Source organism: Mesoplodon densirostris, chromosome 5 (genome assembly GCF_025265405.1).
Source record: "Mesoplodon densirostris isolate mMesDen1 chromosome 5, mMesDen1 primary haplotype, whole genome shotgun sequence".
NCBI lineage: Eukaryota > Metazoa > Chordata > Mammalia > Artiodactyla > Ziphiidae > Mesoplodon > Mesoplodon densirostris.
The window spans coordinates 997,480-1,024,854 of record NC_082665.1 but is presented as its reverse complement, the minus strand read 5'-3'; the positions used below and the strand labels follow the sequence as shown (position 1 = coordinate 1,024,854).

General features: G+C 41.8%; 1 protein-coding gene across 8 annotated transcripts in view; it reads left to right on the top strand.

Annotated features, from left to right (window-relative positions):
• Nucleotides 1–27,375, top strand: part of PCBP3 (poly(rC) binding protein 3) — a 211,537-nt gene that overhangs the window by 53,623 nt on the left and 130,539 nt on the right. Inside the window, exon 1 of one of the 8 annotated variants that reach the window (XM_060100330.1) lies at nt 25,084–25,107. The exons of the other annotated variants lie outside the window; for them this stretch is intronic. The gene's annotated coding sequence lies outside the window, so the exon portion shown is untranslated. Of the gene's footprint in view, nt 1–25,083; nt 25,108–27,375 lie in introns of those variants that run through there. 8 annotated transcript variants of the gene reach the window in all.

Genomic DNA, 27,375 nt, shown 5'->3' with positions numbered 1-27,375 from the left:
GCGTTCCCAGAGGCAAGATGGCAGGACAGCCAGGTGTGCTGGAGGTGGTGACTGAGAGCCCAGGGCAGCTGGGGCCGGAGGCTGTGGTGGGCGGGGCGAGGGGGAGCAGGGCTTGTTGGGCCTTTGAGGCCAATGGGAGAATTTGGCTTTTACTCTTCGGGAAATGGGGCGCCATTGCAGGGTTTTGAGCAGAGCGGTGACATGAATGGACATAGGCTTTAATGGGCTGACTCTGCCTGCTCTTTCAGGGCAAGGACAGGATGGGGAGCCCGTTAGGCGGCCATCGCATTAACCCAGGGAAAGGGCAATGGCGGTCTGCACCAGGGTCGTGTGAAAGTGATGTTTTGATTCTGGATCCTGTTGGATGGTAGAGCTCACGGTAGCTCACAGTCAGACGGGAGATGTGGAAAGGAGTGATTTGGGGCCAGCTAGCCTGGGAGGGGGGCATTCAGTGGTTACGGGCAGGGAAGCCCTCAGGACCCCGGGTGGGGAGTGGTGGGTGGCCCGAGGTTTCTCTTTGGACGTGTCACATTGGAGGTGGAACAGGCCACTCACTGCAGGTGAGTCGGGGTTTGAGAGAGGACTAGGCCGCGGAGACAGAGGTGTGGGACTGGTACGCAATCACACGGATGGGTGGATGGGGTTTCCAAAAGGGTACAGAGAGGGACAAGGACCTAGGACTGAGGCTGGGCCCTCCAGTGTCAAGAGGTCAAGGACACCTGCCGAAAGCAGCAGGTCAGGCGTTGGGGGGAGCCCAGGGAGCACTGAGCACACGGGTGACTGGTGTCAGACACAGGGGATGCTCGAGGGGGACGCTGGCAGCAGGACTGGGCAGTATGGAATGGCTGGGGCTGGGAAAAGGGCAGGCAAAGCCGGGAGTGAGAGGAGACAGCCGTGATTGTTCCCACGTTTTCCCACCAAAAGAATAAGGCACATGGTGGTGGCGGGCGTGGGGGGGAGTGGGGCCAGGAGCAGGGATTTTTGAACTGCAAGACATTCTGGCTTCTGTTGGCGGTGGTCAGCGGGCCTGCTGCGAACCAGCGGCTGCAGGGACCCCCCTGCCCTGTCTGCATGCACTCCTTCCGACGCAGGCGTCCAGAGGGACTCCGGGAGGAGCTGTCTGCAGCCGGCAGGTAATCGGATATGGGAGGAAGGTAGACATGGGGACGTAAAACATTGTCTCCGTGAAGGGCAGTCGTATTTGAAGATTGACAGGAAATTCATAAAGGGAATATGGAGTTCCATTTACAACAGCAGGAGAGTGCCTTGTCCATAACTTCCTGACCTCTGGAAGAACAGAAGTTGCTGCTGGCAGAGTTCCAGAACATGAAAATGTAAAATGGAATTGAATAATCTCTCCTAAATCAATTTTGTGAGCCAAATGACCTACAGAGGGATGTGATATAGTGCAAGAGTGCGGCCGAGCACACCTGTCTGCTGAATACATTAGGACAATTGATTTTGGAGATGACGAAGGCTGCTTTCTTGGGTTCCCGGGGCCCGGCTGCTGCTCTTTCGTCAGCTCCTCGGAGGCCGTCTTTGGGAAGTGTGCCGCTTTTTCTGGTTTTGCTGAGCTGATCACAGAGTCTGCCGGGGATCGCCTGGGCCAGGGGTGGACAGGTGCTCTGGCCCAGCAGGAAGGCCTCTGCTGGCCCCTCTCATCAGCTCTGTGCTGCTGTCTGCATGGTGAGGTTCTCGACTTTGCTTCCTGAGTGTGAATCACTCTCGTGTGCTCTGCGTGCTGACGTCCTTCCCCACCATCAGCCACGAGCCTCGGTTAACCGTGGGGGAGCTCGGCTGTGTTGGCCCCTGGGGTTGAGCAGGGACGTTGCTGTTGGCACTTACTCCTGGGAGCGTCTTTGACACAAGGCTCCCCTGGGAGTCTTGTTGCTTTCCTTTGGCTGGTTTTGTCATAGTCAGGGCCTAACACGCTGGTGTGTGATAAGAGTTAATCATTATGGTTTTCTCAGGGTATATGTAGCACAGGGAGATCAGCTCGGTGCTTTGTGACCACCTAGAGGGGTGGGATGGGGAGGGTGGGAGGGAGATGCAAGAGGGAGGATATGGGGGTATATGTATATGTATAGCTGATTCACTTTGTTATAAAGCAGAAACTAACACACCATTGTAAAGCAATTATACTCCAATAAAGATGTTTTTAAAAAAAGAGTTAATCATTGCCACTGGTGCTGGTCCCCCCTCCCCCCACCCTTCCTCTCCCCCCTCCCCACCCTGTCCCTCACCCCACATGCAGTAAATGCTCTAGAATGAGGAGAGGTTTTAGCTTAATCAGCAAGTGCTGGTTCAGTTAGCACAAATCCCAAATGGCACAGGAGGGCCTTTTAGCAGCTTAGATTAAGAAGCTCCAGCCTGATGGAGGAGACTGTGCTGGTCCACGTGGACACGTAGGGATGGGCTCCCTGGCTTTCAGAAGATGTCAGAAGACGCCAGTGAATTCCTGTTCCTTTTCTTCTTCAGTTTGAGACTGCTCCAGTTCCCAAGGGGACTTAACTCTAGGACTAGGCTCTGTGTTCATTTTTGAAAAATCAATACTTAGCTTTGCAAACTTGGATCAAATAGAGGAGAAAGTGCTTAGAGGGAGGTCGGTTAAAAAGACGACAGAATCTCACGGCTATGAGACTTGTCACTGTCAGCGCACCTATTTGTTCTTTCTTACAATTTCTATTTCCAGGGCCTTGAAGCAGTCTCTGTTCACTCTCCATGCGGGCTGAATGTGCACACACGTTAGTAATAGCAGGAGTGGGAAAGAAAGAATGCTTTCTATTCTCAAATATTCCCTGACAGAAACCTTGGAATGGAAATCCCTTTCTGTCTCTAGGGATCTAGGCCAGTGCTTCTCAAACTTTACCGTGCACGTGAGTCACTGGGATTCTTAAAATGCCGAGTATGATCCAGTAGATGTGAGGCCTGGGCATCTTCATTCCCAGTGATTTCCTCTGGCCCCACTTGGAGAGGCTCAGTCAGCGCACGTGAGCCGCCCCCGAGGCATCACCAGGCTGATGGCTGAGGGCAGTTGGCAGGTAGAGGTTGCAGCGTTAGGAGCATGGCATCTGAATGCTGGAGGTGATCTCCAGCTTCACTGTGTGCCCTCTGCCTGCCTGTTGTTAGGCTCCAGGGAGGGATTGGGGGAGGGGGCCAGGGTGGGCTGTGCAGGCCGGTGGCTGACAGAGGAGCGGCGCTGTGTGGGTGCTGTGCCCTCCCCCGAGCGCCCTGGGAAGTGGCCGCCACAGGCGAGGAGGACACTGACGCTTAGAAGAGTCGAGAAGCTCGCCAAGGTCGTTCTACTAGTAAATGTGTCAGGATTCAGCCCAGGCCTCTGCAACTGCAGAGCCCGGTCCTGCTTCACCGTGAGTAACAAGCCAGGGGGCCGGGGCCGGGGCAGGTTCACCTGACTTGGTAAAAGCTGCCCCGGAGGAGGACCGGCCCTTCCCTCTTCCCCTCCTCCTCGGGGTTACAAAGGCGAAGGCGAAGACGGACAACTTGAAAGGCTCCAATTTGGAAATGGCTGAGACCGGTTCAGTGGGAAAGGAGCATACTTAGGCCCACAGTGTCGCTGTGGGGAGACGACAGGCAGCTTGCCGTGACAGCGAGGGTGGGGCTGTGGCCGAGGAAGGTGCCCCTACAGAGGCTCTGGCCACCTTGGCGGAGGAAGTGACAGCGGGAGGCCAGCACAGGGAGTCCCCGTGCCTGGGGCAGTTAGGTTAGGTAACGTCCAAACACCCTGTCCGGTTCCCTGGGGAGACTCTTGGGGACCCTGTGGGCGCCTGTGGCCTGTGACTCTCTGAACCCTCGTGCCACCCACCGTGGATCAAGCAGCCAGGGAGGGAATGCCACTGTCTTTGCTGCGTGACATTTAGGAACCACAGAACATTTGTCAGCTGAAGGGAATCCTCCTGATATCCAGGAAATAAAGTGGAAGGGACCGCTTGCAAGACAGAGCTTTATCCAAGTAACGTTAATGAACATAGAAAATCAGTGTCTCATTGATGCAGGAAAAGAAAAACCAGCAGCTGGAGCTTATGGGAGGAGGGGTGGATTTACTACAGTAAAGGGTTAATCCTTTCAAAGGTTCAGAAATACTTTTAGGGAATTAATGTCCAGGATCTAATGGCATATTGATGACTGTGATGCATGTGGTTCCGTAAAAGCTTTTAGACCCTGGCTCTGTTTCAAGGGCACAGATTTAAGATGACTCCTGATCTTTCTCCATATAGGAAGAATCCTTTGCTCCCCCAGGAGCATCTGTGCTGTTCATGAAAATGTCGACCTGACCAGGGGCTCTGCCCATGGCCGGGCGAGGCCCTGGGTGTCAGCCACCTTGCCGTGGTGTCCCTGGGCCCTTGAGCAGAACCCGGCCTGGCTGCAGTGCCCGGCAGGTGGGAGTTTAAAGACCGGCTCCCTTGCTTGCTGTCTGTGGAGCTTTTGGACAAACCATTGAGCCTTTCTAGGCCTCAGGTTCTATATCGGGAAAATGGATATAACAGTCCCTGTCTTGTTGAGTTGGTGTGAGAAGGGCCTGGCAGGTTGGGAGTGCTCAGCAAAAGGGGGCTGCTGATAAGGCAGTGGCCAGCAAGCGCCAGGAGCATTTAATAGTGTCCAGAATTGATAGCCTGCCTTCTAGAATGGTCGGTGTCCTATGCCGATATTCAGTGTAAGAATTTGAAATATTCTTGAAGCAAAGCAGGTGCTTTGTTCTGCTTCCGTTAAAACTAAGCAGATCACATACCTTGGGGAGGGGAGACACTTTGCGTCTTAGGTACCCTGCCAGTTACAAGGTGCCCAGACGATAAAACCTGGAGCGTTTCCTGTAAACTTGGACCTTCTGACTTCTGCAATGTCAGTGTCCTAAGATCCATGACAAGCTTTCTGAATTTGACAGTACTGTAAGAAAGTTGCTGTTGAACGTGACTAATGAAATACCATGACCAGACTACTGAACACTTGGTGACCTTGGTCTTTTTTTCCTTTAATTGCTGTTTTTATAAAAAAGAAACAAAACTTTTCTTTAGAGCAGCTTTAGATTTACAGAATTATTATAAAGTTAGGACAGAGGATTCCCACACCCAGTTTAACGTTTTACATTAATCAGGTATATTTGTTATAATTAATGGACCAGTGTTGATATGTTATTATTCACGAAAATCCATGCTCTCAATTTCCTTAGTTTTTCCCTAATGTCCTTTTTCTGTCCAAGAATACATTGAATTGTCATGTCTTTTTAGGCTCTCCTTGGCTGTGATATTTTCTTAGACTTTCCTTGTTTTTGATAGAGTTCTGAGGAGTACTGGTCAAATATTTTGTAGAATGTTCCTCTATTGAAATTAGTCTGATGTTGTCCCATGATCAGACTCGGGGTGTAGGTTTTTGGGGAGAAAGTCCACAGAGGGGAAGGGCCTTTCTCATCACGTCCCGTCTGGGGTGCATGCTGTCACGTGACCTACACCATGGACGCTGACCTTGGCCACTTGGCGCAAGTGAGTCTGTCAGGTCTCTTTGCTGTGCAGCTGCTCCCCCCTTCCCCACTGTCCTCTGGAAGGAGGTCGCCGTGCACACCCCGCACCCAAGGAGGGGGGACGTTCCCCCAGGACGGAGTGTCTGCAGAACCACGTGGATCCTCCCGCAGAGCAGATTCCCTCTTCCCCCGTTTCCTTATCAATCATTTATGTCCGTTTGGACCCGTGGGTATTTATTTAGCCTTTGGTTTAGAGTCCTGTGCTACTTTATTTTATTGCTCAGATTGTTCCAGTTTTGGCCAATGGGAACTCGTTCACTGGCTCCTGTGTCCCTTTGATATGCCCCGATCACTGAGTGCGTGTGTTTGCTCTGTTTTGTTTTTGTGTTTTGTTTTTTGCGGTACGCAGGCCTCTCACTGCTGTGGTCTCTCCCGTTGCGGAGCACACGCTCTGGACGCGCAGGCTCAGCGGCCATGGCTCATAGGCCCAGCCGCTCTGCGACATGTGGGATCTTCCCGGACCGGGGCACAAACCCGCGTCCCCTGTATCGGCAGGCGGACTCTCAACCTCTGCGCCACCAGGGAAGCGCTCTGTTTTGTTTTTAAGCATGTCTTTCCTTTCTGGTACTGCAAGATGCTCCAGGCTCATTTTTTGTGGATCCTGCCCCTGTCCTAGAAACCAGGAGCCTGGTACCTTTGATCAGAAAATGGTATAAAAATCCAGTGTCTGGGGGCTGATGTGGATGTTGCTACTGAGGTATGGTTACTTCTAGGCACTCCTGGATGACAGCGCATGGGAGATGTGTGTACATATTAACCTGTGTATCCAGACATATCTATCAATACTTCTGTAGGTAACCATCCGTATCTGTATTAAGCTAAACATCAGTTCATGCTGACATTTCCAGCTCCAGTTCACCCAGCATGGGTTGTTCTAGCCTCATCCCCTTCCTTAGGTGTAACCTGCCCCTCAAACAACGAGACACCTGTCTCCCACCATCCCATCCACTTACTTAATGGCTTAATTCCATCACACATGCCCAGCAGTATCAGAACTGTCAACTTTCATCCCTTGGAAAACAACTTTATCAACTAGAGCGCAGCCTCAAGTATAGTCCCTTTGCCTTTCCTCTTACAGACTCCACTCATTTCCAGAGTTACTCACACCAGCACCGTATTCCCCATCCCCTTCAGGGGGGCTGTTTCAGACATTTGCAGTACTGTTGAAGTCTTCTGTCACATTCCACATTCCCTCTTGGGATTATCCTGACTTCCTAAATGCTTTTTTTAAATTGCATACATTAAGGCTTACTTTTTGTGCTGTCAAGTTCTGTGGCTTTTGACAAATGCTTACTGTCTTGTAGTCATCATTACAGCACGATACATAATAGTTTCACTGCCCTAAGAATCTCATGTGCTTCACCTATTCATTCTCTTCCCCGAGCCCCAGATAACCGCTGATCTGTTTACCATCTCTACAGTTGTGCTTTTTCCAGAATGTTATATAGTTAGAATCATACAGTATGTAGCTTAGTCAGACTGGCTTCTTTCACTTAGCAATGTGTATTTAAAATTCATCTATTTTGTGTGTATGTGTGACTTGATAGGTCATTTCTTTTTATTGCTGAATAATATTCCATTGTACTAATGTACCGTGGCTTATCTGTTCACCTATTGAAAGATGTTTTTGTTGCTTCCAGCTTTTGGTGGTTATGAATAAAGCTGCTATAAACGTTTGTGTGCAGGGTTTTTTTGGACATTAAGTTTTCAACTCACTTGGTCAAATACCAGGGAGCACAATTGCTAGATCACACGGCAAGGCTGTATTCAGTCCCACTAGAAATGAATGAGAGTGGTTTTCTGCTTCCTTGCCAGCATTTGGTACTGTCGGGTTTTTTTAGATTTTAATAATTCTAAAAGGTGTGTAGTTGTATCTCATTGTTTTAATTTGCAATTCCCTAAGTTCCCCAAAATTGCAATTTTGCTGTTTTTCATTTGGTGAGCCAGTTCTGAAGACTGACTCTCTTCTACCACCTGCAAATACAGTAGCCCCCGCTATCTGCCGTTCTGCTTTTCAGTTTCACTTACCTGAGGTCCAAAAATATGAAATGGAGAATTCCAGAAATAAACAATTCATCATTTTATGAATCCGAGTAGTGTGATGAAATCTTGTGCTGTCCTGCTCCATCCTGCCTGGGACATGGATCATCCCTTTGTCCAGTGTGTCCTGCCCTTCAGTCACTTGGTAGCCCTCTCTGTTATCAGATGGACTGTCGCAGTATCACAGTGCTTGTGTTCAAGTCACCCTTATTTGACTTAATACTGGCCCCAAAGCACAAGAGTAGTGATGCTGGCAATTCAGATATGCCAAACAGAAGCTGTAAAGTGCTTCCTTTAAGTGAAAAGGTGAAAGTTCTGATCTTAATAAGGAAAGAAAAAAATCGTATGCTGAGGTTGCTAAGATCTACGGTAAGAAAGAATCTTCTACCCGTGAAATTGTGAAGAAGGAAAAAGAAATTCATGCTAGTTTTGCTGTCACACTTCAAACTGCAAAAGTTACGGCCACAGTGCATGCCAAGTGCTTAGGTAACATGGAAAAGGCATTAAGTTTGTGGGTGAAAGACAAGAATAGAAAACGCATTCCAATTGTTGGGCCAGAAAGCGTGACGCTTGTAGGAAGCCTTCAGCAAGGGATCCCCCGAAACGAGCGACACCAGCCATTTACTGCAAGTGAAGGATTGTTACACAGATTTAGGAATAGGTTTGGGCTGAAAAATATAAAATTACTGGAGAGGCTATTAGTTATTATTATTAATCTCTTACTGTGCCTAAATTATAAATTAAATTTTATCATAGGTATGTATGTTTAGGAAAAAACATAGTATACAAAGGGTTCACTACTATCATGACTTCAGGCATCCACTGTGGGTCTTGGAACGTATCTACTGCGGATAAGGGGGGACGGCTGTGAACTCTTTCTTTTCCAAATGATTTGTTTCCAAGTCTTCTATTGACAGTGTGAACATTGGTTTGTGGTCAGCATTTTATTCGCTTGAGCGAATCTACATTCATATACAGATTATGAAGATCCATTTTAGTGAGAGTTACTTCTGTATAAGTTATGTTGAAACATTGCTGCCTTTGCAGTGACAAATACACAGGTTGTCTTCTAGCACTGCGTGGAGTTTGCGGATGAATGTATTATCTAGACTTTAGGAAATTCCTCCAATAGTAATATAATTCCAGATTTCAACATGCCACCACTGATCAGAAGTTGTCCTTGGCATCCTGCCTCTTTCAGGAAGGGTCAAGGCACTCGAGCCCTTGCACCACACATTCTGGGTCCTCTAGCTTCGGCTGCAACCTGTGTTTCTAGCTGAACCCACCACTTCTCCTTTTCCCCTTGTTTATGTTCCAGCCAAACTGGGCGGAGCCCTGACCTTATCCTTGCTTTCCGTCTGTCAGGACTGCCCCTCTAAACTCTGCGTGTCCAGTGCTGCCCACAGGCCTGGCAGAGCGTGCCTCGTCCATCCACGCAGCTTTCCTTATCTGCCCAGGAGGAAGCATCGTGTCCTGTTGAATACTGCAGCTCTCTGCATATTACCTTGGCAAGGTGGGGGGCGGCGGGAGACTTTTGCCCACCTTGCATTATGGCTTTCGGGTCCCCACGTCCTCTCTGCTAATGAGGGCTCTGCGAGTCCTCTCCCCTAATGTGGGGCTCCCTGCATCCTCTCCCCCAGCAGAGTGGGGGCTCCTCGAGGCTGTGCCCCTTGCTGGGCCCCGTGCCAGACCTCTCTGGAACATAGCTCAGCAGGACCCCTATTGGCTGTTGCCGTCCTGCCCTCTCATGAGGGGCTCCTGGGGTGACGGTGTGTATTACCTAGGTGGTGGTGTCTTAGAGACGACAGTGGCAATGAGAATGACACTAAAGATGGGCAGCCATGTGACTTCTGATCTACACTGACCTGGCCAGGGGCAGCAGAAGCCCTTGAGCCAGCTCAGCCCAGGGTTCTCCTGGGTGCCCTGTCGTCATATGCAGATGCTTTTCTTCACAATCTGATTCTTTAACCCCTCCTAAGCCCACTGTCCTGGCTCCGTCCAGATTTCTGTTTTCTTCCTTTGTGTGTTACGTGCTCCTTGTTCGCTTGGGGAAGGGGGCCTGTTGCCAGGACAGCTGCAGGTGGGACGTGCCCAGGACCACATGGTTAAACTCCAACTGTGTTTGTATGGTGTCTCAGTTTTGGGGTTGGGAGGGTGTAAATGTGTCATGTTTTGCCATCTTGCTTTATCTTTTCCCCGAAGGGCTGGTGGCCTCCACACCTGTCGGGAATGCGCTGCCCTCGCTTGTGTGTCTCGAGTCTCTTCCATGGGACTGATGGTGCCCCCACTTCCCTCACTCCTTTGGGGTCTCATCTACTCTCTGTTCTGACAGTGCGCACCGAGGCTTCCCCGTCACCCTTGGACTAGTTTGTCTCTGCCTCTTTGACATCTCCACTTGTAAGGCTTATGAGTATCTCAGACATCACATGTCCAAAGCTGAACTCTTGAGCTTCCACCACAGCCCCGATGTCTCATTGCTGGAGCTGAAGCCTTGGAGCCGCCCTGACTTCACTTCTTATCTCAAACCCACATCCAGTCCTCCAGGAAATCCTGTGTTTTAGGGTGCCCAGCAAGTTGATGAGGACATGAGGCTCTTAAGATTGGATTTAAGTGACACAATACAAAATCCACTCAAATGCTTTTAATAATATCATCTGGGAGGGAGTTTGATAATTTATATAATGTAAATATACTAGGCACTGAAAACTGGTATCGACTGTTAGCGTCAGATGAACTCATGTAAAGACAGAAAAAATTTTAATATAAGATTTATAAACATCATTTATCATTCTGATAAAGACAGAATGATTCTAAATTTATATATTTGTAATAACTAAAACTCAGATTATGTAGAAAAATTGTCCGATTTGCAAGGGTAAATTGATAAATCTGCAATCATATAGGCTACTTTAATGTTCCTTTCTCAGGAATTGATAGATCCAGTACAAAGACATAAATAAAAGATTTGAACAAGCTCTATCTCTTAGTCATATAAAAAAAATGCAGCCATTATGGAATATGTAAGTTCTCAATACATGTGAAGTATTTTCAAAATCTGACTTTGTATTTGGTCACAAAGTAAGTCTCACATTCTTTCAGGCTATGTTCTCTGACCAAATGAAGCTAAGTCAGAGTTCAATTATAAAAGCACAGAGAAAGAAAGTTTATATATTTGACATTTAAGAAACTCTAAAAATCGTTCAAATTAAAGTGGAAATGACAATGGGAATATTCAGCTTGACTGACTCCAGCGATGTAAATTAAGGCTTGTAGAATGTGGCAGTACTTAGAGAGAATTGTATATCCTGCGAGTTATGTGTTTGAAAAGATTAAAGTCTCAAATTGATCAAATAAGTGTCCAAATTAAGTTAGGAGAGCAAAAGAAAGTAGAAGGAAGGAAATTACAGCAGTAAGAACAGAAATTTTTGAAACAAAAGTATAAGTAATAAAATAAAAAACTGGCTGTTTGTAAAGAAAAACAAATTTTCAAACCCTTGGTAAGATTGATCAAAAAATGAAAAGAGAAATGTCTATTTAGGTTTTCTGCCCATTTTTGGATTGGGTTATTTGTTTTTTGGTTATTGAGCTGCGTGAGCTGCTTGTAAATTTTGCAGATTAATCCTTTGTCAGTTGCTTCATTTGCAAATATTTTCTCCCATTCTGAGGGTTGTATTTTGGTCTTGTTTATGGTTTCCTTCGCTGTGCAAAAGCTTTTAAGTTTCATTAGGTCTGCATAGCACGGGGAGATCAGCTCCGTGCTTTGTGACCACCTAGAGGGGTGGGATAGGGAGGGTGGGAGGGAGGGAGACGCAAGAGGGAAGAGATATGGGGACATATGTATATGTATAACTGATTCACTTTGTTATAAAGCAGAAACTAACACACCATTGTAAAGCAATTATACTCCAATAAAGATGTTAAAAAAAAAAAGAAAAGAGAGGGCATAAATAAACAATATTAGCTCTATCTTGTTAATAATGTGAATAATCAATATTTAAAAATGACATTTGTCAATTAACTGCAAAACCAAATCCTGACAGGGCTTCTCATGGGTTTTGAAATGCTGATTCTAAACTACCGTAGAAGAGTGAGGAGCCAAAATACTAATTACTTCTGAAGAAAAATAAGAGGGACTTAACCCTTTCAGATGTTAAAGCTTATTATAAAGGTGTAACATTTAGAATCTGCATTATTAGACCAGGGATAGGCAACTATGCCAGTGCACCAGAGTTGGGAACACACTCACAACCCCCGTCCACACACACTCACATGCACCCACACCTACCCACCTACCTACACATACCCACATACCCACACACCCAGCTACACCCACACCCACCTGTGTCCACACTCCCCCACATGCCCACACCCAAAGGAATTCATAATGCTGGAGGTTGCATTACAAGTCCATGGGCAGAGGATGGATCGTTTCATAAGTATTGCTGGGATAATCTTCTGCCTATATGTAAAGATAAAATTAGATCCATACCTCATGCTTCATATATGAGACTGAATTCTAGACAGAATCAAATCCTGAGTGTGAAAAGCAGAACTAAAATTTATAGAAGACAGAAGATTATCTTTGACATCCGGGTGAAGACAAATTTCTTAAACCAAGCACCAACTGTAAGGAAAAAGACTGGTTTATTTGTCTATATGAAATAGAGAAATCATCTGTATGGTAGAAGATATTTATAGAGTTAAAAGACACACTACAGGCAGGAGGATACATTTGAAAGTCATATAACCTGAAAAGGATTAATATCAAAGATCTAGAAAGAAAAAGCATACAATGGATAAAGGCTATAAAAAATTCAAAATGAGGAAATCATAAAGGTTATAAATGTATGAAAACTGATTTTTCTAGTAATCCATGAAATACGAATGAAAACAATGAGAGACCATTTCTTATTCATCTGATCTGCAAGCGTGAAGTTAATTAATAAGTATCGGTGAGCTGTGGGTAAATGGGAACTCTTAACACCTTGCTCCTGAGAGTACAGGTTGGTATAACCACTTTGGAGACCAATTTGGTTACATTAGTAAAGTTGAAAATGTGCACACAATATGACCCACCAATGCCATTTTCAGCATTTGCTCTAGAAGATGTCATGAGTACCTGAGGATATGGTCCTACAGTGTTTGTAGTAACAAAACAGTGGAAACTACCTAACTGGCCTCAGTAAGTGGACCCAGACATTGTTTTTGTTTACACAGTCAAAAGTTATTCAGCATTAAAATGAATGAATTAGATCTTTGTATATCAGGATGCATAAATCTCAGTAACAATGTTAACTGTGAAAAACCAAGCTATAAAAGTATGGGTGCTGTATGGTATCTTTGATTTTGGATATTTACATAGCCAGTAAAGGTATAAACACCTAAATATGAATGATGATGTGTCATCTTTAGATTATGTTTCATTTTAAATAGAGATCTGAAGCAAATAAAGCAAAATGTTGACAACTCTTTATTCTTCATGGTAAGTTCATAGATGCCCATTATGTTTATTTTATGATTTGAGATTTAATTCACATACCATAAAATTCACTTCATTAGAGTGCATAATTGAGTGGTTTTTGGTGTATCCACAGAGCTGTGCAACTATCACCACTGTCTAATTTCAGAACATTTTCTACAACCCAAAAAGAAACCTCGTACCCATTAGCAGTCATCTCCCATTCTCCCTTCCTCAGTCCCTCAGTACCATTATTCTACTTTCTGTCTCTCTGGATTTGCCCATTCTGGGCAGTTCATATAAATGGAGTCATACAGTACATGATATTCTGTGTCTGGATTTTTTCACTTAGCATAATATTTCCAAGGTTCATCTATGTTGTAACATGTATTAGTACTTTATTCCTTTTTATGGCTGAATTATATTCCATTCTATGGATATAGCATTTTGTTCATCCTTCCATCCACTGATGGATCGGGGTTGTTTTTTAGCTCTTGTGATTAATGCTGTTATGAACTTGATGTACAGGTTTTTGTATGAATATATATTTTTAATTCTCTTAAGTAAGGAGTGAAATTGCTGAGTTACAGGGCAACAATATATTTAACTTTTTGACAAACTGCCAGAGTGTTTTCCAGAATGGCTCCACCATTTTGCATTCCCACCAACATTGTATGAGGGTTCCAATTTCTGCATATCCTCACTAACACTTGTTATTGTCAGTCTTTTTGATTGTAGCCATTCCAGTAGGTGTGACATGGTATATCATTGTGATTTTGATTTGTTACCCTAATGACTAATGATGTTTCAAATCTTTTCACTTGCTTATTGGCCATTTATATACATTCTCTGGGGAAATGTATATTAGAATCCTTTGCCCATTGTTTAATTGAGTTATGTATCTTTTTTATTGTTGAGTTGTAAGAATTCTTTATATATTCTGGATGCTAGTCTCATCAGATTTGTAGAAAGTTTCTCCCATTTTGTGGCTTGTATTTTCCCTTTCTTTATTTATAGACTACTTTGAAGCACAAAACTTTTTAATTTTGATCAAGTCCAATTTCTTTTTCTTTTTTTGTGTGTGATTTGCAATTTTTGTATATTTATTTTAAAATGTTTATTATTTATTTATCGTTCTTCCAGTTTTATTGAGATAAAATTGGCATACAGTTCTGTGCAAGTTTAAGGTATACAGCATAATGATTTGACTTACGTACATCATGAAATAATTATCACAATAAGTTTAGTGAACATCCATCATTTCATATAGATACAAAATTTAAGAAATAAAAAAAATGGTTTTCCTTGTGATTAGAACTCTTAGGATTTACTCTCAACAACGTCCATATATAACATACATCAGTGTTAATTATATTTATCATGTTGTACATTACATCCCTAGTAATTATTTATCTTACAATTAGAAGTTTGTATCTTTTTAAAAAATTAATTTTCACTGGAGTATAGTTGATTAACAATGTTGTGCTAGTTTCTGCTGTACAGCAAAGTGAATCAGCTATACATATACATATATCCCCTCTTTTTTGGATTTCCTTCCCATTTAGGTCAGCACAGATCATTGAGTGGAGCTCCCTGTGCTATACAGTATGTTCTCATTAGTTATCTATTTTATACATAGTGTCAGTAGTGTATATATGTCAATCCCAATCGCCCAGTTCATCCCACCCCCCGAAGTTTGTATCTTTTGACTGCCTTCATGCAATTCTCCCTCCCCATCCCCTGCCTCTGGTAATCACAAATCTGATCTCTTTTTCTATGAGTTTGTTTTTGAAATATAATTGACCTACAGCACTATGTTAATTCCTGTTACACAACATAGTGACTGTATATTTCTATACATTTCAAAATGATTACCATAATAAATCTAGTTATGATATGTTACCATACAAAGATATACATAATTATTGACTATATTCCCCACACTGTACATTTCATATCTGTGACATTTATTTTGCAACTGGAAGTTTGTACCTCTTAATCTTCCTCACCTATTTCTCTCTTCTCCTTACCCTCCTCTCCTCTGGCAACCACCTGTTTGTTCTCTGTATCTATAATTTTGTTTCTGTTTGTTTGTTCAATTATTTCATTTTTTGAGATTCTACATATAAATGAAATCATACAATATTTGTCTTTCTCTGTCTGACTTTTTTAACTTAGCATAATACCCTCTAGGTCTGTCAATGCTGTCGCAAATGGCAAGATTTCATTCTTTTTTATGATTGAGTAATATTCCATTGTGTATATACACCACATCTTCCTTATCCATTCATCTATTGATGGGCACTTAGGCTGCTTCCATACCTTGGCTATTGTAAATAATGCTGCAATGAACATGGGATGCATGTATCTTTTGTAATTAGTGAGTTTGTTTTCTTTGGATAAATACCCAGGAGTGGAATTGCTGGATCATATGGTAGTTCTATTTTAAACTTTCTGAGGAACCTCCATACTGTTTTCCACAGTAGCTGCACCAATTTACATTCCCACCAACAATGTACTTGGGTTTCTTTTTCTCCACATCCTCACCAACTTGATATTTGTTGTCTTTTTAATAATGGCCATTCTGACAGATATGAGGTGATATCTCATTGTGGTTTTGATTTTATGGTGATGAGTGATGTTGAGCATATTTTCATGTGCCTGTTTGCCATCTGTATGTCTTCTTTGGAAAATTGTCTATTCATAAACGCTGCCCAATTTTTAATCAGGTTGTTTGGAGCTTTTTTGATGTTGAGTTGTATGAGTTCTTTATCTATTTTGGATATTAACCCCTTATCAGACGTATTAATATCATTTGCAGATATCTTCTCCTATTCAGTAGGTGACCTTTTCATTTTGTTGATAGTTTCCTCCACTGTGCAAAAGCTTTTTAGTCTGATGTCGCCCCATTTGTTTATTTTTGCTTTTGTTTTCCTTGCCTGAGGAGACATACCCAAAAAAACATTACTAAGATGATGTAAAAGAGTGTACTGCCTGTTTTCTTCTAGAAGTTTTATGGTCTCAGGTCTTACATTTAAGTCTTTAATCCATTTTGAATTTATTTTTGTGCATGGTATGAGAGAGTAGTCCAGTTTGTTTCTTTTGCATGTAGCTGTCCAGTTTTCCCAACACCATTTGTTGAAGAGACTGTCATTTCCCCATTGTACAATATATTGTCTTCTTTGTCATAGAGTAATTGCCCATGTAAGTGTGGGTTCATTTCTGGGCTCTCTATTCTGTTTCATTGATCTTTATGTCTATTTTTGTGCCAGAACCATACTGTTTTGATTACTGTAGCTTTGTAGTATAGTCTGAAATCAGGAAGCATGCTACTCCCAGTTCTGTTTTTCTTTCTTCAGACTGCTTTGGCTATTCGGGATCTTTTGTGTTCCCATACAAATTTTAGGATTATTTGTTCTAGTTCAGTGAAAAATGCCATTGATATTTTGACAGAGAACGCATTGAATCTGTAGATTGCCTTGGGTAGCATGGTCATTTTAACAATATTAATTCTTCTAACCCATAAGCACCGTATATCTTTCCATCTGTTTGTATCATCTTCAGTTTCTTTCATCAGTGTCATAGTTGTGTGAGTACAGGTCAGTTACCTCCTTAGATTTATTCCTAGGTATTTTATTCTTTTTGATTCAATTGTAAATATGGTTGTTTTCTTAATTTCTCTTTCTGATAGTTCATTGTTAGCGTATAGAAACACAACAGACTTCTGTATATTTGTATTCTGAAACCTTACTGAATTCATTCTTGAATTTTAGTAGTTTTTTGGTGGCATCTTTAGGATTTTCTATGTATAACATCATATCATCTGCAAACAGTGACAGAGTTAACTTTTCCATTTCCAATTTGGATTCCTTTGATTTTTTTTTTCTTGTCTGATTGCTGTGGCTAGCACTTCCAATACTATGTTGAATAAAAGTGGTGAGAATGGGATTCTTGTCTTGTTCCTGATCTTAGAGGAAATGCTTTCAGCTTTTCATTGTTAAGTATGATGTTAGCTGTGGGTTTGTCATATATGACCTTTATTATGTTGAGGTATGTTCCTTCTCTACCCACTTTGTAGAGAGTTTTTTTTTTTTTTTTTTTTTTTTAATGTGGTACGCGGGCCTCTCACTGTTGTGGCCTCTCCCATTGCGAAGCACAGGCTCCGGATGCGCAGGCTCAGCGGCCATGGCTCACGGGCCCAGCCGCTCCGTGGCATGTGGGATCCCCCCGGACCAGGGCACGAACCTGTGTCCCCTGCATTGGAAGGCAGACTCTCAACCACTGCGCCACCAGGGAAGCCCTGTAGAGAGTTTTTATCATAATTCGATGTTGAGTTTTGTCAAAAGCTTTTTCTGCATCTATTGAGATGATCATGTGATTCTTATTCTTCAATTTGTTAATGTGGTGTATCACATTGATTGGTTATGGATATTAAGCCATCTTTGCATCCCTGGGGTATATCCCACTTGATCATGGTGTATGATCCTTTTAATGCATTGTTGAATGTGGTTTGCTAATATTTTGTTGAGGATATTGCATCTATGTTCATCAGTGACATTGGCCTGTAATTTTCTTTTTTGGTGATGTCTTTGTCTGGTTTTGGTATCAGGGTGATACTGGCCTCATTGAATGAGTTTGGAAGTGTTCCTTCCTCTGCAATTTTTTGGAATTGGCTGAGAATGATAGGTGTTAACTCTTCTCTAAGTGTCTGGTAAATTTACCTGTGAAGTTGTCTAGCCCAGACTTTTGTTTGTTGAGAGTTTTTCTAAATTACTGATTCAGTTTCATTAATGGTAATTGGTCTGCTCATATTTTGCTGGTTCAGCCTTGGGAGATTGTACATTTCTAGGAATTAGTCCATTTCTTCTAGGTTGTCCATTTTATTGGCACTTAGTTGACCATAGTAATCTCTTAGGATCCTTTGTATTTCTGTGGTGTTAGTAGTAACTCCTCTAGTTTCATTTCTGATCTTACGTATTTGGACCCTTCTCTCTTTTTTTCTTGATGAGTCTGGCTAAAGGTTTATCAGTTATGTTTATCTTTTCAAAGAACCAGCTCTTAGTTTCATTGATCTTTTTTTTTTTGTCTCTACTTCATTTATTTCAGCTCTGAGCTTTATTATTTCTTTCCTTCTAATAACTTTGAATTATGTTTGTTCTTCTTTTCCTACTTCCTTTAGGTATAAGGATAGGTTGTTTATTTCAGGTTTTTCTTGCTTCTTGGGGTAGGCTTGTATAGCTATAAACTTCCCTCTTCTAGATTCTTAATTCTCTTCCACTGAAATGTCTACCTGTATATCATCTATACTATATCATCTATATCTATCTCTATTCAGATTTTCTACTTTTTCTTGAGTCATTTGTCAGTTTCAGGCCCTCTGCTATCTTCTTCTGCCTCAAGTCATACAAACAAACGACAAAGAATTTTTTTTTTCTTTTTGTGGAAAGTAGTGTTAGAGGCTAAAATCTTGACTCCAGGGCTACACATAAGTATTTGTGGTGGCCCTGAGTTCACATTGATCCCCTCCCAATTTAATTCGATTACTATTAGGTCATTAAAATTTTTAATTCTAGGGCTTTCCTGGTGGTTCAGTGGTTGAGAGTCCGCCTGCCAGTGCAGGGGACACGGGTTCGTGCCCCAGTCCTGGAAGATCCCACATGCCGCAGGGCGGCTGGGCCCGTGAGCCATGGCCACTGAGCCTGCGTGTCTGGAGCCTGTGCTCCGCAACCGGAGAGGCCACAACAGTGAGAGGCCCGCGTACGGCAAAAAAAAAAAAAAAAAAAAATTAATTCTAATATTAAAAACACCTGAATTTCTTATTTTCTACAATATATTTACTTAAATTTGTTGACTCTTTGGCCATAAATTAGTTATGTGTCCTTTTTTATGATCCTCATGTGTTCCATTGACTCTCATCTAGATGCTTTGCTGGTGACTACTGAGTAGGTGGTTTACAAAAGGGACACAGATACCAACAACCACGAAAAGGTGCCAAACCTCCCTATTAGTGGACAAATGCATGCACATCATTCTCTGACCGTCCTATCAGCATATATCTTGAGAAAGTTTATACACAGGAGTTTTGGCAAGGAATCACAGAGACTAGACTCTGAGATGTCAGTACTTTGTGTCTCAGAAAGTGACTGAAGGGAGACAGTTTCTGAAGGGCTCTTTGTCCTTGTGTATCACAAGCTTTAAAAACATTTAGGCACCTGGCTTAAAATTCTACTCTTAAGCACTTATCTTCAGGAAACAATCAGATAAGCATTACATTATGTACAGAGGATGTTCATTACATCATTAATTTAAATAATTAACAATTGGAAGCACCCCAAATGCCCAATAATAGATGATTTAGTAAATCAGTTATTGTACTTCTACCACAGTAGAATATTAGGCAGCAATTAGTGTTTATAGGAATGATTCATGACATGGAAAAATGAGCCCAGAATATGAAGTCAAAACACAGGTAAAAACAGCATATTTGATATAAAATTTAGGGGTGTGTGTGTGTGTGTGTATTTTAAAGGCCTCAAGGAGGTACAGCCAAAGGTTTATGCTGTCTGTTTCTGGGAACTGGGATCACAGCTGAAACCTGATTTCACACACTTCTGAATTTTCTAAATTTTCGTAAATGAACATACACTGCTTTTATAGTTGAAGGAGAAATAAGATTTTTTATATTAGAGAAGAATTATGTGAAAATTAGTCTGATATTTGATATGCAGAAACATCGTTCTAAGCATAAAAGCAACGCAAGTAATTTCAAATAATAGATAAGTTTGATTTTCATAGACACGTTTCTTTGAATATCAGTAAACAGTATTAAAAGCTAAAACAAGCTGTTCTAAACATTTTCTGCAAATATTACAGACAGATATAGTACGTTGTTCTGAAAGCATATGTAATCTCTCTCATTTTTAAAGAAATACATGTACATGCATGTTACAATGAGAAACTACCAGAAGAAAATACACTCTACTGCTGTCAGTGCTTCTGTCTGGGAATTGGAAGTACTTTTAAATATGTCTCTTGTGCTTTTCTGCACTTCCTAAGTTTTCTGCATAGAGAATAAGCACATGTCCTGCGAGGATCTAAATTGTTGTCGTAAAGAGCAGGGCTGAGCACATGGCTTCTGTCCCTGCCAGGACCTGCTGTTGCTCAGCACCTGCACTCCTGGGGAGGTCCAGGGCAGGGGCGTGCACAACTCACTCTCTACCACTGGGTCAAACGCTTGTATTCAGGGAGTTGTCTAGAAAGTGTAGTAGATGTACTTTAGGCAACTTCAATACCCTGGTGAAAGGCCAAGCAGATTTCTTGTGTCTGATTCTGGTAATGAGAGTGACCCACTCAGAAAACTGAGAAAGTAAAAATAACAAAGTTTAAAATTTTAATTTAATAAGTCCCTGTACTGAGATTGAAACAAAATCCTTTTGTAAATTCTTGCAAGTTGGTAGTGAATAAAGCCCATCAGCATAACTTAAAAAGACTGAATCATGGGTGTGCACATCCGTATTTATATACATCGAGTGTGATCTCTCGTAAATAGGAAAATGAAACAAAAAATTACCTCATTCCGGGACGTGGGTGGCTGCTGTGAGCATGACACTGAATTTCTAAGCGGAGGAAATGTGCAGTCGGGTGTGGGGAAGGGTGAAAACCTGCTCTCACAGGCCAGGGAGCATGCCTGGCACGGCATGCAGGATGATGCTAGGCTAGAGGTCAGGCAAGGGGTTCTCGGGCTCTTAGCCTCTGCGTTCCTTGGTGATCATGTCACCACCATGCATTGGCCTTGAGATGCTATTTTTTGATGTGGAGGAGTAAAGAAGTTCAACCTCTGGCTGCCTCCTTCTCTTTTCTGCTGAGACCATCACCAGGAGTGTAATTACTTAGAAACAGTCATTGAATTGGTGGATTCTGTGATAGGAATGAAGCTGAATCATCCTTGCCCATCCTGCCCCCAGAAGCTCTTTTAAACTCTAGTTACCCCGACTTCTTGTTGGCACTGCAGGACTCTGAAAGTGCTCTGTTGGAGGGGGTGAGTTAGTGAGACACTCCATCCCCCAGTCTGGGGGAATTTGGTCCTCTTGAAGTCAGCTCTTTGCTATGGCCTATTTAGTTTTGGGTAAAAGCAGTGGCATTCGCTCTTCTTCCTTTATTGAGATCTGTCAGGGTGTGAGTTCCCACTTAGCAAAAATGGGACCATGAGCAGATTCTGAGGATCTGCAGTTCCAAGGGTGTCCCGGTGTGAAACCTCCAGCACTACCCCGAGTCGTCATTAAGTGGAGAAAGAGTATCTGTGGCTATAGACTGGGTAGGTTCACCTGGGGAAGTGAGTGTAGTCAGCGGGGAGGAGCCTGTGGCTGGAGCTGCCGGAGGTGGTCCAGGGCTCTTGCCCCAGCCCCCGCTGTGCACTCTGAGGCCTTGGCAGTGCCCACCCCGCTCAAGTTCCCGGGGCCCTGTGCTTCCTCCCCTCTGTGCATCGAAAGCTTCTGGGAGCGCTTGATCCAACCTGGGCTTCCTGTCCCTGGTGCACTGTCTCCCTCTGGGAAGTTTGTGTCTCTTTAGATTTCTTCCATCTTGACATTCAGGATTTGGAAGAGTGTCTCCATGTGACCTGCATGCGTGCCCCACTCCTGTGCTGGCTTCTGGCTGGCCTGGATGACATACTTTCCTCTTTTCCCACCAGCCTATCTTTGCATGTGCTTATCTGCCATCAACATGCTTTCTTTGGTGAAGGATTTGATCAAACATTTTGCCCATTTAAAAAATTAGGTTGTTTGTCTTCTTGTTGAGTTCAAGAGTTCTTCATATATTCTGGATACAGTCCTTAATGGAGTACATGTTTTGCAAATATTTTCTCCTAGTTAGTAGCTTGACTTCTCATTTTTATGTATATTTTGAAGATCAGATGTTTAAAATTTTCATGACATCCCACTTACCAGTTTTTTTCTTTTATACATCATGTCTTTTGTATCATACTCAAGAATTCTTTGTAAAACTGGAGGTCTGTAAGATTTTTATTCTTATTTCTCTTATTCTTTCTTTTGGAAGTTTTATATTTTGGCTATGACATTTAAGTCTATGATATATTTTTAATTAATTTTGTATAGGATGTGAAGAAAATGTCAAAGTCCTTTTTTTTCCTTTTCTTTTTTGTATATGGTATCTAGCTGTTCTAGCACCATTTATTAAAAAGAGTATCCTTTACCCATTCAGTTGCCTTGGAACCTTTGTCAGAAGTCAATTGACTTCTGTGTGTTTTAAGGGAACCTGGGATTTGACTTAATCAGGAACGGTAAGACAGGCAGATATAGAAATGACTGGCATGAAGGAAGAAGTTTATACTCACAGATCTTTATACTCCTAGAAATAGGAGGCAGGGTGGGGCATTCAGGGCCACATGGGGAAGCACCAGGGTCAGTCAGGAGTCAGAGAACAGGTGAGGCAGGATCAGCAGACTTAAGATTGGCTAGTTTAAATAATTTCAGCAGATCCGTGGGCATGATGTCTGGTACCTGACCCTAGGGTGATTAGGTCAGGTGGATAGTGGCCCAGAGAGTGAGGGCCCCATAGAGGAGGTGGTTGGGGTGTGGGCTCTGAATTGGATGGTTTGTATTTGAAAGGTGCCCCCAGGGTGAGTTGTTTATCCTATCTCTAGAAATTGGCTAACTCTAGGAGGGCTGTTCCTCCTGAATCAGCAAGGTGCAGATGTCAAAGCACAAGAGCACGAAAAGTTAAAAAACAAAACAAAACACGGTTAACAACATGCGGACTATTTCTGGACTTGCTATTCTGTTCCTTTGATCAATTTATTTATCTTTATGACTGTAACTTTATAATAAATCTTGGAATAAGTTCTCCTACTTGGTTCTTTTTCAAAGTTGTTTTGGCTGTTTTATTTTCTTTGTATTTCCATACGGATTTTAGAATCAGCTTAGCCTGCTCTGATTTTGATTGAGATTGCATTGAATTGATAGATCAGCTTGGTGCAATTGACATCTTGTTGGACAGAAGTGCTAAGAGGGGACATCCTTGCTTTGTCCCTGATCTTAGGGGAAAGCATTCAGTCTTTTACCCATATGTGTGACGTTAGGTGTAGGTTTTTCCTGGAGATCCTTTATCAGGTTCAAAAAGTGCTCTTATATTCCAAGTTTGGTGAGGATTTTTTTTCATGAGTGTTATTGAATTTTGTCAAATGCTTTTTCTGTATCTTTTGAGATCATTATATAGTTTTTCTTTTTTTCTGTCTGTATGGTCCACGCATATAAACGGTTTCAGGCATACCTCAGAGATACTGTGGGTTTGGTTCCAGACCACAGAAATAAAGCAAATATTGAAATAAAGCGAGTCACATGAATTGTTTTTGTTTCCCAGTGCGTATAAAAGTTATGTTTATACTATACTTTAGGCTATTAAGTGTGCAATAGCGTTCTGTCTAAAAAGCAATGATACCTTAATTTAAAAATATTTTATTCCTAGAAAATGCTAATCATCATCTGAACCTTCAGCGAGTTGTAATCTTTGTGCTGGTGGAGGGTTTGAAATATTGCAAGAATTACCAAAATGTGACATAGACACATTAAGTGAGCAAATGCTATTGCAAAAATGGCACTGATAGACTTACTTAATGCAGGGTTGCACAAACCTTCAATTTGTAAAAAACACAATATCTGTGAAGCGCAATAAAGTGAAGTGCAATAAAACAAGGTTGCCTGTATGTTGATTTTTTTTTTTTTAGTATAAAATCAATTGCTTTTCTGGATTGAAATCCACTTAGTCATGATGTATTTTTTTTTATATTGTATGATTGGATATGCTAAAATTTAAGAGTTTTTGCCTCTATATTTATGAGGAGTATTGGCGTGTTTACCTATAGTGTCTTTTTTTTGGTTTTGGTATCAGGTTAATTCTTGCCTCATAGAAGGATTTGGAAAGTGTTCTCTTATGTTCAATTTTCAGGACAAGTTACTAAGAAATTGGTATTATTTCTTCCTTGAGTGTTTCTTCCATTGAAGCCATCTGGATTGGCTCTTTTTTTTGGTGGGAAGGTTTTAAACTTGAATACATTTAGAGTTATCTGGTTTTCCTTGAGTGAGGTTTTTTTTTTTGTTTGTTTGTTTTTTTTTGCGGTGCACGGGCCTCTCACTGTTGGGGCCTCTCCCGTTGTGGAGCACATGCTCCGGATGTGCAGGCTCAGTGGCCATGGCTCACGGGCCCAGCTGCTCCGCGGCATGTGGGATCTTCCCAGACCGGGGCACGAACCCGCGTCCTCTGCATCGGCAGGCGGACTCTCAACCACTGCGCCACCAGGGAAGCCCGACCCTTGAGTGAGTTTTGATAGCTTTATTGTTCTAAGAATTCCATTTAAGTTGTTAAATTTATTGGCATGCAATAGTTCCTAACATTCCCTTATTATATTTATTTTCTTTTTACTGAAGTGAAATTCACATACTACACAATTAATCATTTTAAAGTGTACAATTCAGTGACATTCAGTGAATTCAACAGTGTTGTGCAACCACCACCCAGTTTTAGACTTTTTCAAAGTCTGAGACTTTTTCATCACCCCAGAGAAACACCCCACACCCACTAATTAATCACTCTCCATATTCCCCTTTCCCCATCATCTGGACACCACTAATCTGCTTCCTATCTCTGTGGATTTACCTATTCTGGATATTTCATGTAAACGGGATCATACAATATGTGACCTTTTATGTCTGGCTTCTTTCTTTGAACATAATGTTTTCAAGGTTCGTCTGAGTTGTAGCATGTATCAGCACTTCACTGCTTTTTATGGCCACAGAATATTCCATTGTTTGGACATATTACAATTAGTTTATCCATTCATTCATTGATGGACATTTGGGTTGTTTCCGCATTTTGGCTATTGTGAATAATGATGCTATGAACAATATCTGTTTGATTCTCTCTTTTCAGTTCTTTTGGATGTATACCTAAGAGTGGAATTGCTGAGTCATATGATAATTCTGGGTTTTGCTTTGTGAGGAACCGGCAAACTGTTTTCCACAGAGGCTGCACAGTTTTACATTATCACCAGTAATATATGAAGGTGCTTATTTCTCCATGTCCTCACCAACACTTGAGTGTATATTGTGTTGTTATTGTATGGAGTGCCCTAGAAATGTCAGTTATGTGAAGCTGGGTGACAGTGTTGTCTGAGTTCCCTATAGCTTTTACTGACCTTCTGTCTAGTTGTTTTGACCCCTTTATTAGTATGTAATGCCTTTTTTTATATACTTCTGATAATATTCTTTGCACCAACATCTACTTTTTCTGATGTTAATATAGCCATTCCAACTTTCTTTTGATCAAGTTTAGCATGGTACATCTTTTTCCATCCCTTTTATTTTAATCTATTTGTATATTTATTTTTAAAGTGGGTTTCCTATAAATATTGTATAGTGAGGTCCTGTTTTTTATCTTGTCTTAAAAATCTCTGTATTCTAATTAGGTTGTTTTAGACCACTTATACTTAATATGATTATTGATATGATTGAATTTAAATCTATCATTTTGCTGTTGGTTTTCTACGTGTCCCATTTGCTATACGATCCTCTTTTTTTTCTTTTTTTGACTTATTTTGGGTTGAGTACTATTTATGATCAATTTCATCACCTTTACTAACTTATTAGCTATATTACTTTGTTTTTAGAAGTTGCTTTGGGATTCATTGCATATATCCTTAACTTATCACTGTCTGTCTTCAATTAATATTATACTAGTTCACTTATAGTATAAAACCTAAAAACAATATACTGCCATCTCACTTCTCATGGCCTTTATGTTACTGTGTCATGCCATTTTACTTCTACACTGCTATAAACCCCACAATACATCGTCATTATTTTTGCTTTAAATAGTCCATTATCTTTTAAAACAATCTTACAAATTAAGAAAAAAGGCTCATATTTATTCATGAATTTTGTTTCCAGTGCTTTTCCTTTCTTTTTGTAGATCTAGATTTCCTTCTGATATCATTTTTCTTTTGTATGATGGACTTACTTTAATATTACTTGTAGTTCAGAAGTGTTGGTGATGAATTATTTTAGCTTTTGTTTATTAGAAAAAGTCTTCATTTTGTCTTTGTATTTGAAAGTTATTTTCACTGTTTATGGTATTTCAGCTTGACAATTTTTTCCTTCATTACTTTAGAGATGTCATTCCATTGACTTCTGGCTTGCATTGTTTCTGGGAAGTCCTTGTCCACCATGTCTGTGTTTGTCCCTCTGTACATAATGTTCTTTTTTCTCTGGATGCTTTTAAGATTTCCTCTTTGGGTAAGTTGATTACGATGTAACTCGATTTGATTTTCTTCATGTTTTCTTCTGCTTGGAGATTGTTGACCTTCTTGGATTTATGGGTTCATAATTTTCATCAATTTTTGAAATTTTTTTGTCATTATTTCTTTAAATACATTTTTGTCCCATCCTGTTCTTCCCCCCTGAGTTTTAAATTACACAAATATTTCTGTGTTTTTAGGGAAGAGGGAGTCTTTCCCTATGTTTCATTTTAGATCATTTCTGTCTGCACAGATTGTTTTGTCTGCACGTTGACTAATCTTTCCTTTTCTAGTGTCTAATGTGATGTTAATGCCATCTAGTGTATTTTTCATTTCAGATATATTTTTCATCTCTAGGTGTTTGATTTGGGTCTTTTTAAAAATGCTTTTCATGTCTCTCCTACATGTTATGCTTTCCTCTATCTTCTTGAACATATACAATGTGTTTATAATGGCTGTTTTAAGGACCTTATGTGCTAATTATTTCCTTGGGTAATTTTCTGGTTCTTTTTCTTACTGATCAACTATCCTCATTATGAGATATATTCTCATGCTTCTTTGCATCCATGGTATTTTTTAAATGAATGAAAGACATCATGATTGTATATTGTTGGGCTTTGTATCCTTTTAAATATTTTAAACTTTCCTCTTCAAATGTATTTGTTACTTGGAAAGTTTAGACCCTTCAGCGGCTTGTTGTTGAGCATTATTAGGCAGCACCTAGTTTAGCTGATGCTCATGTGGCCCTGCCACTGGGGCTGTGCTCTTCCAAGTGCCAAGCCCAGTGGCCCCCGTGTCACAGGTTCCCTAGTCTGGTTGTTGGGAGTGCGGTCCGTTCCTGGAGCTGCAGCAGTCACAGCGATCCTTTGTCCTGCTTCTCGCTGCTGTGCCTCCCCTGGCCTCAGGCACATGCGCTGATCAGCGTCTGGCACAGGCCCGAGCGAACTCCCGCCAGTCTCTGGAGCGCTTCTCAGCTCTCTCCTTCCTGGTCCTCTGCCCTGATTCTCACTGCTGTTGCCTCCGTGAACCTCAGCTGTT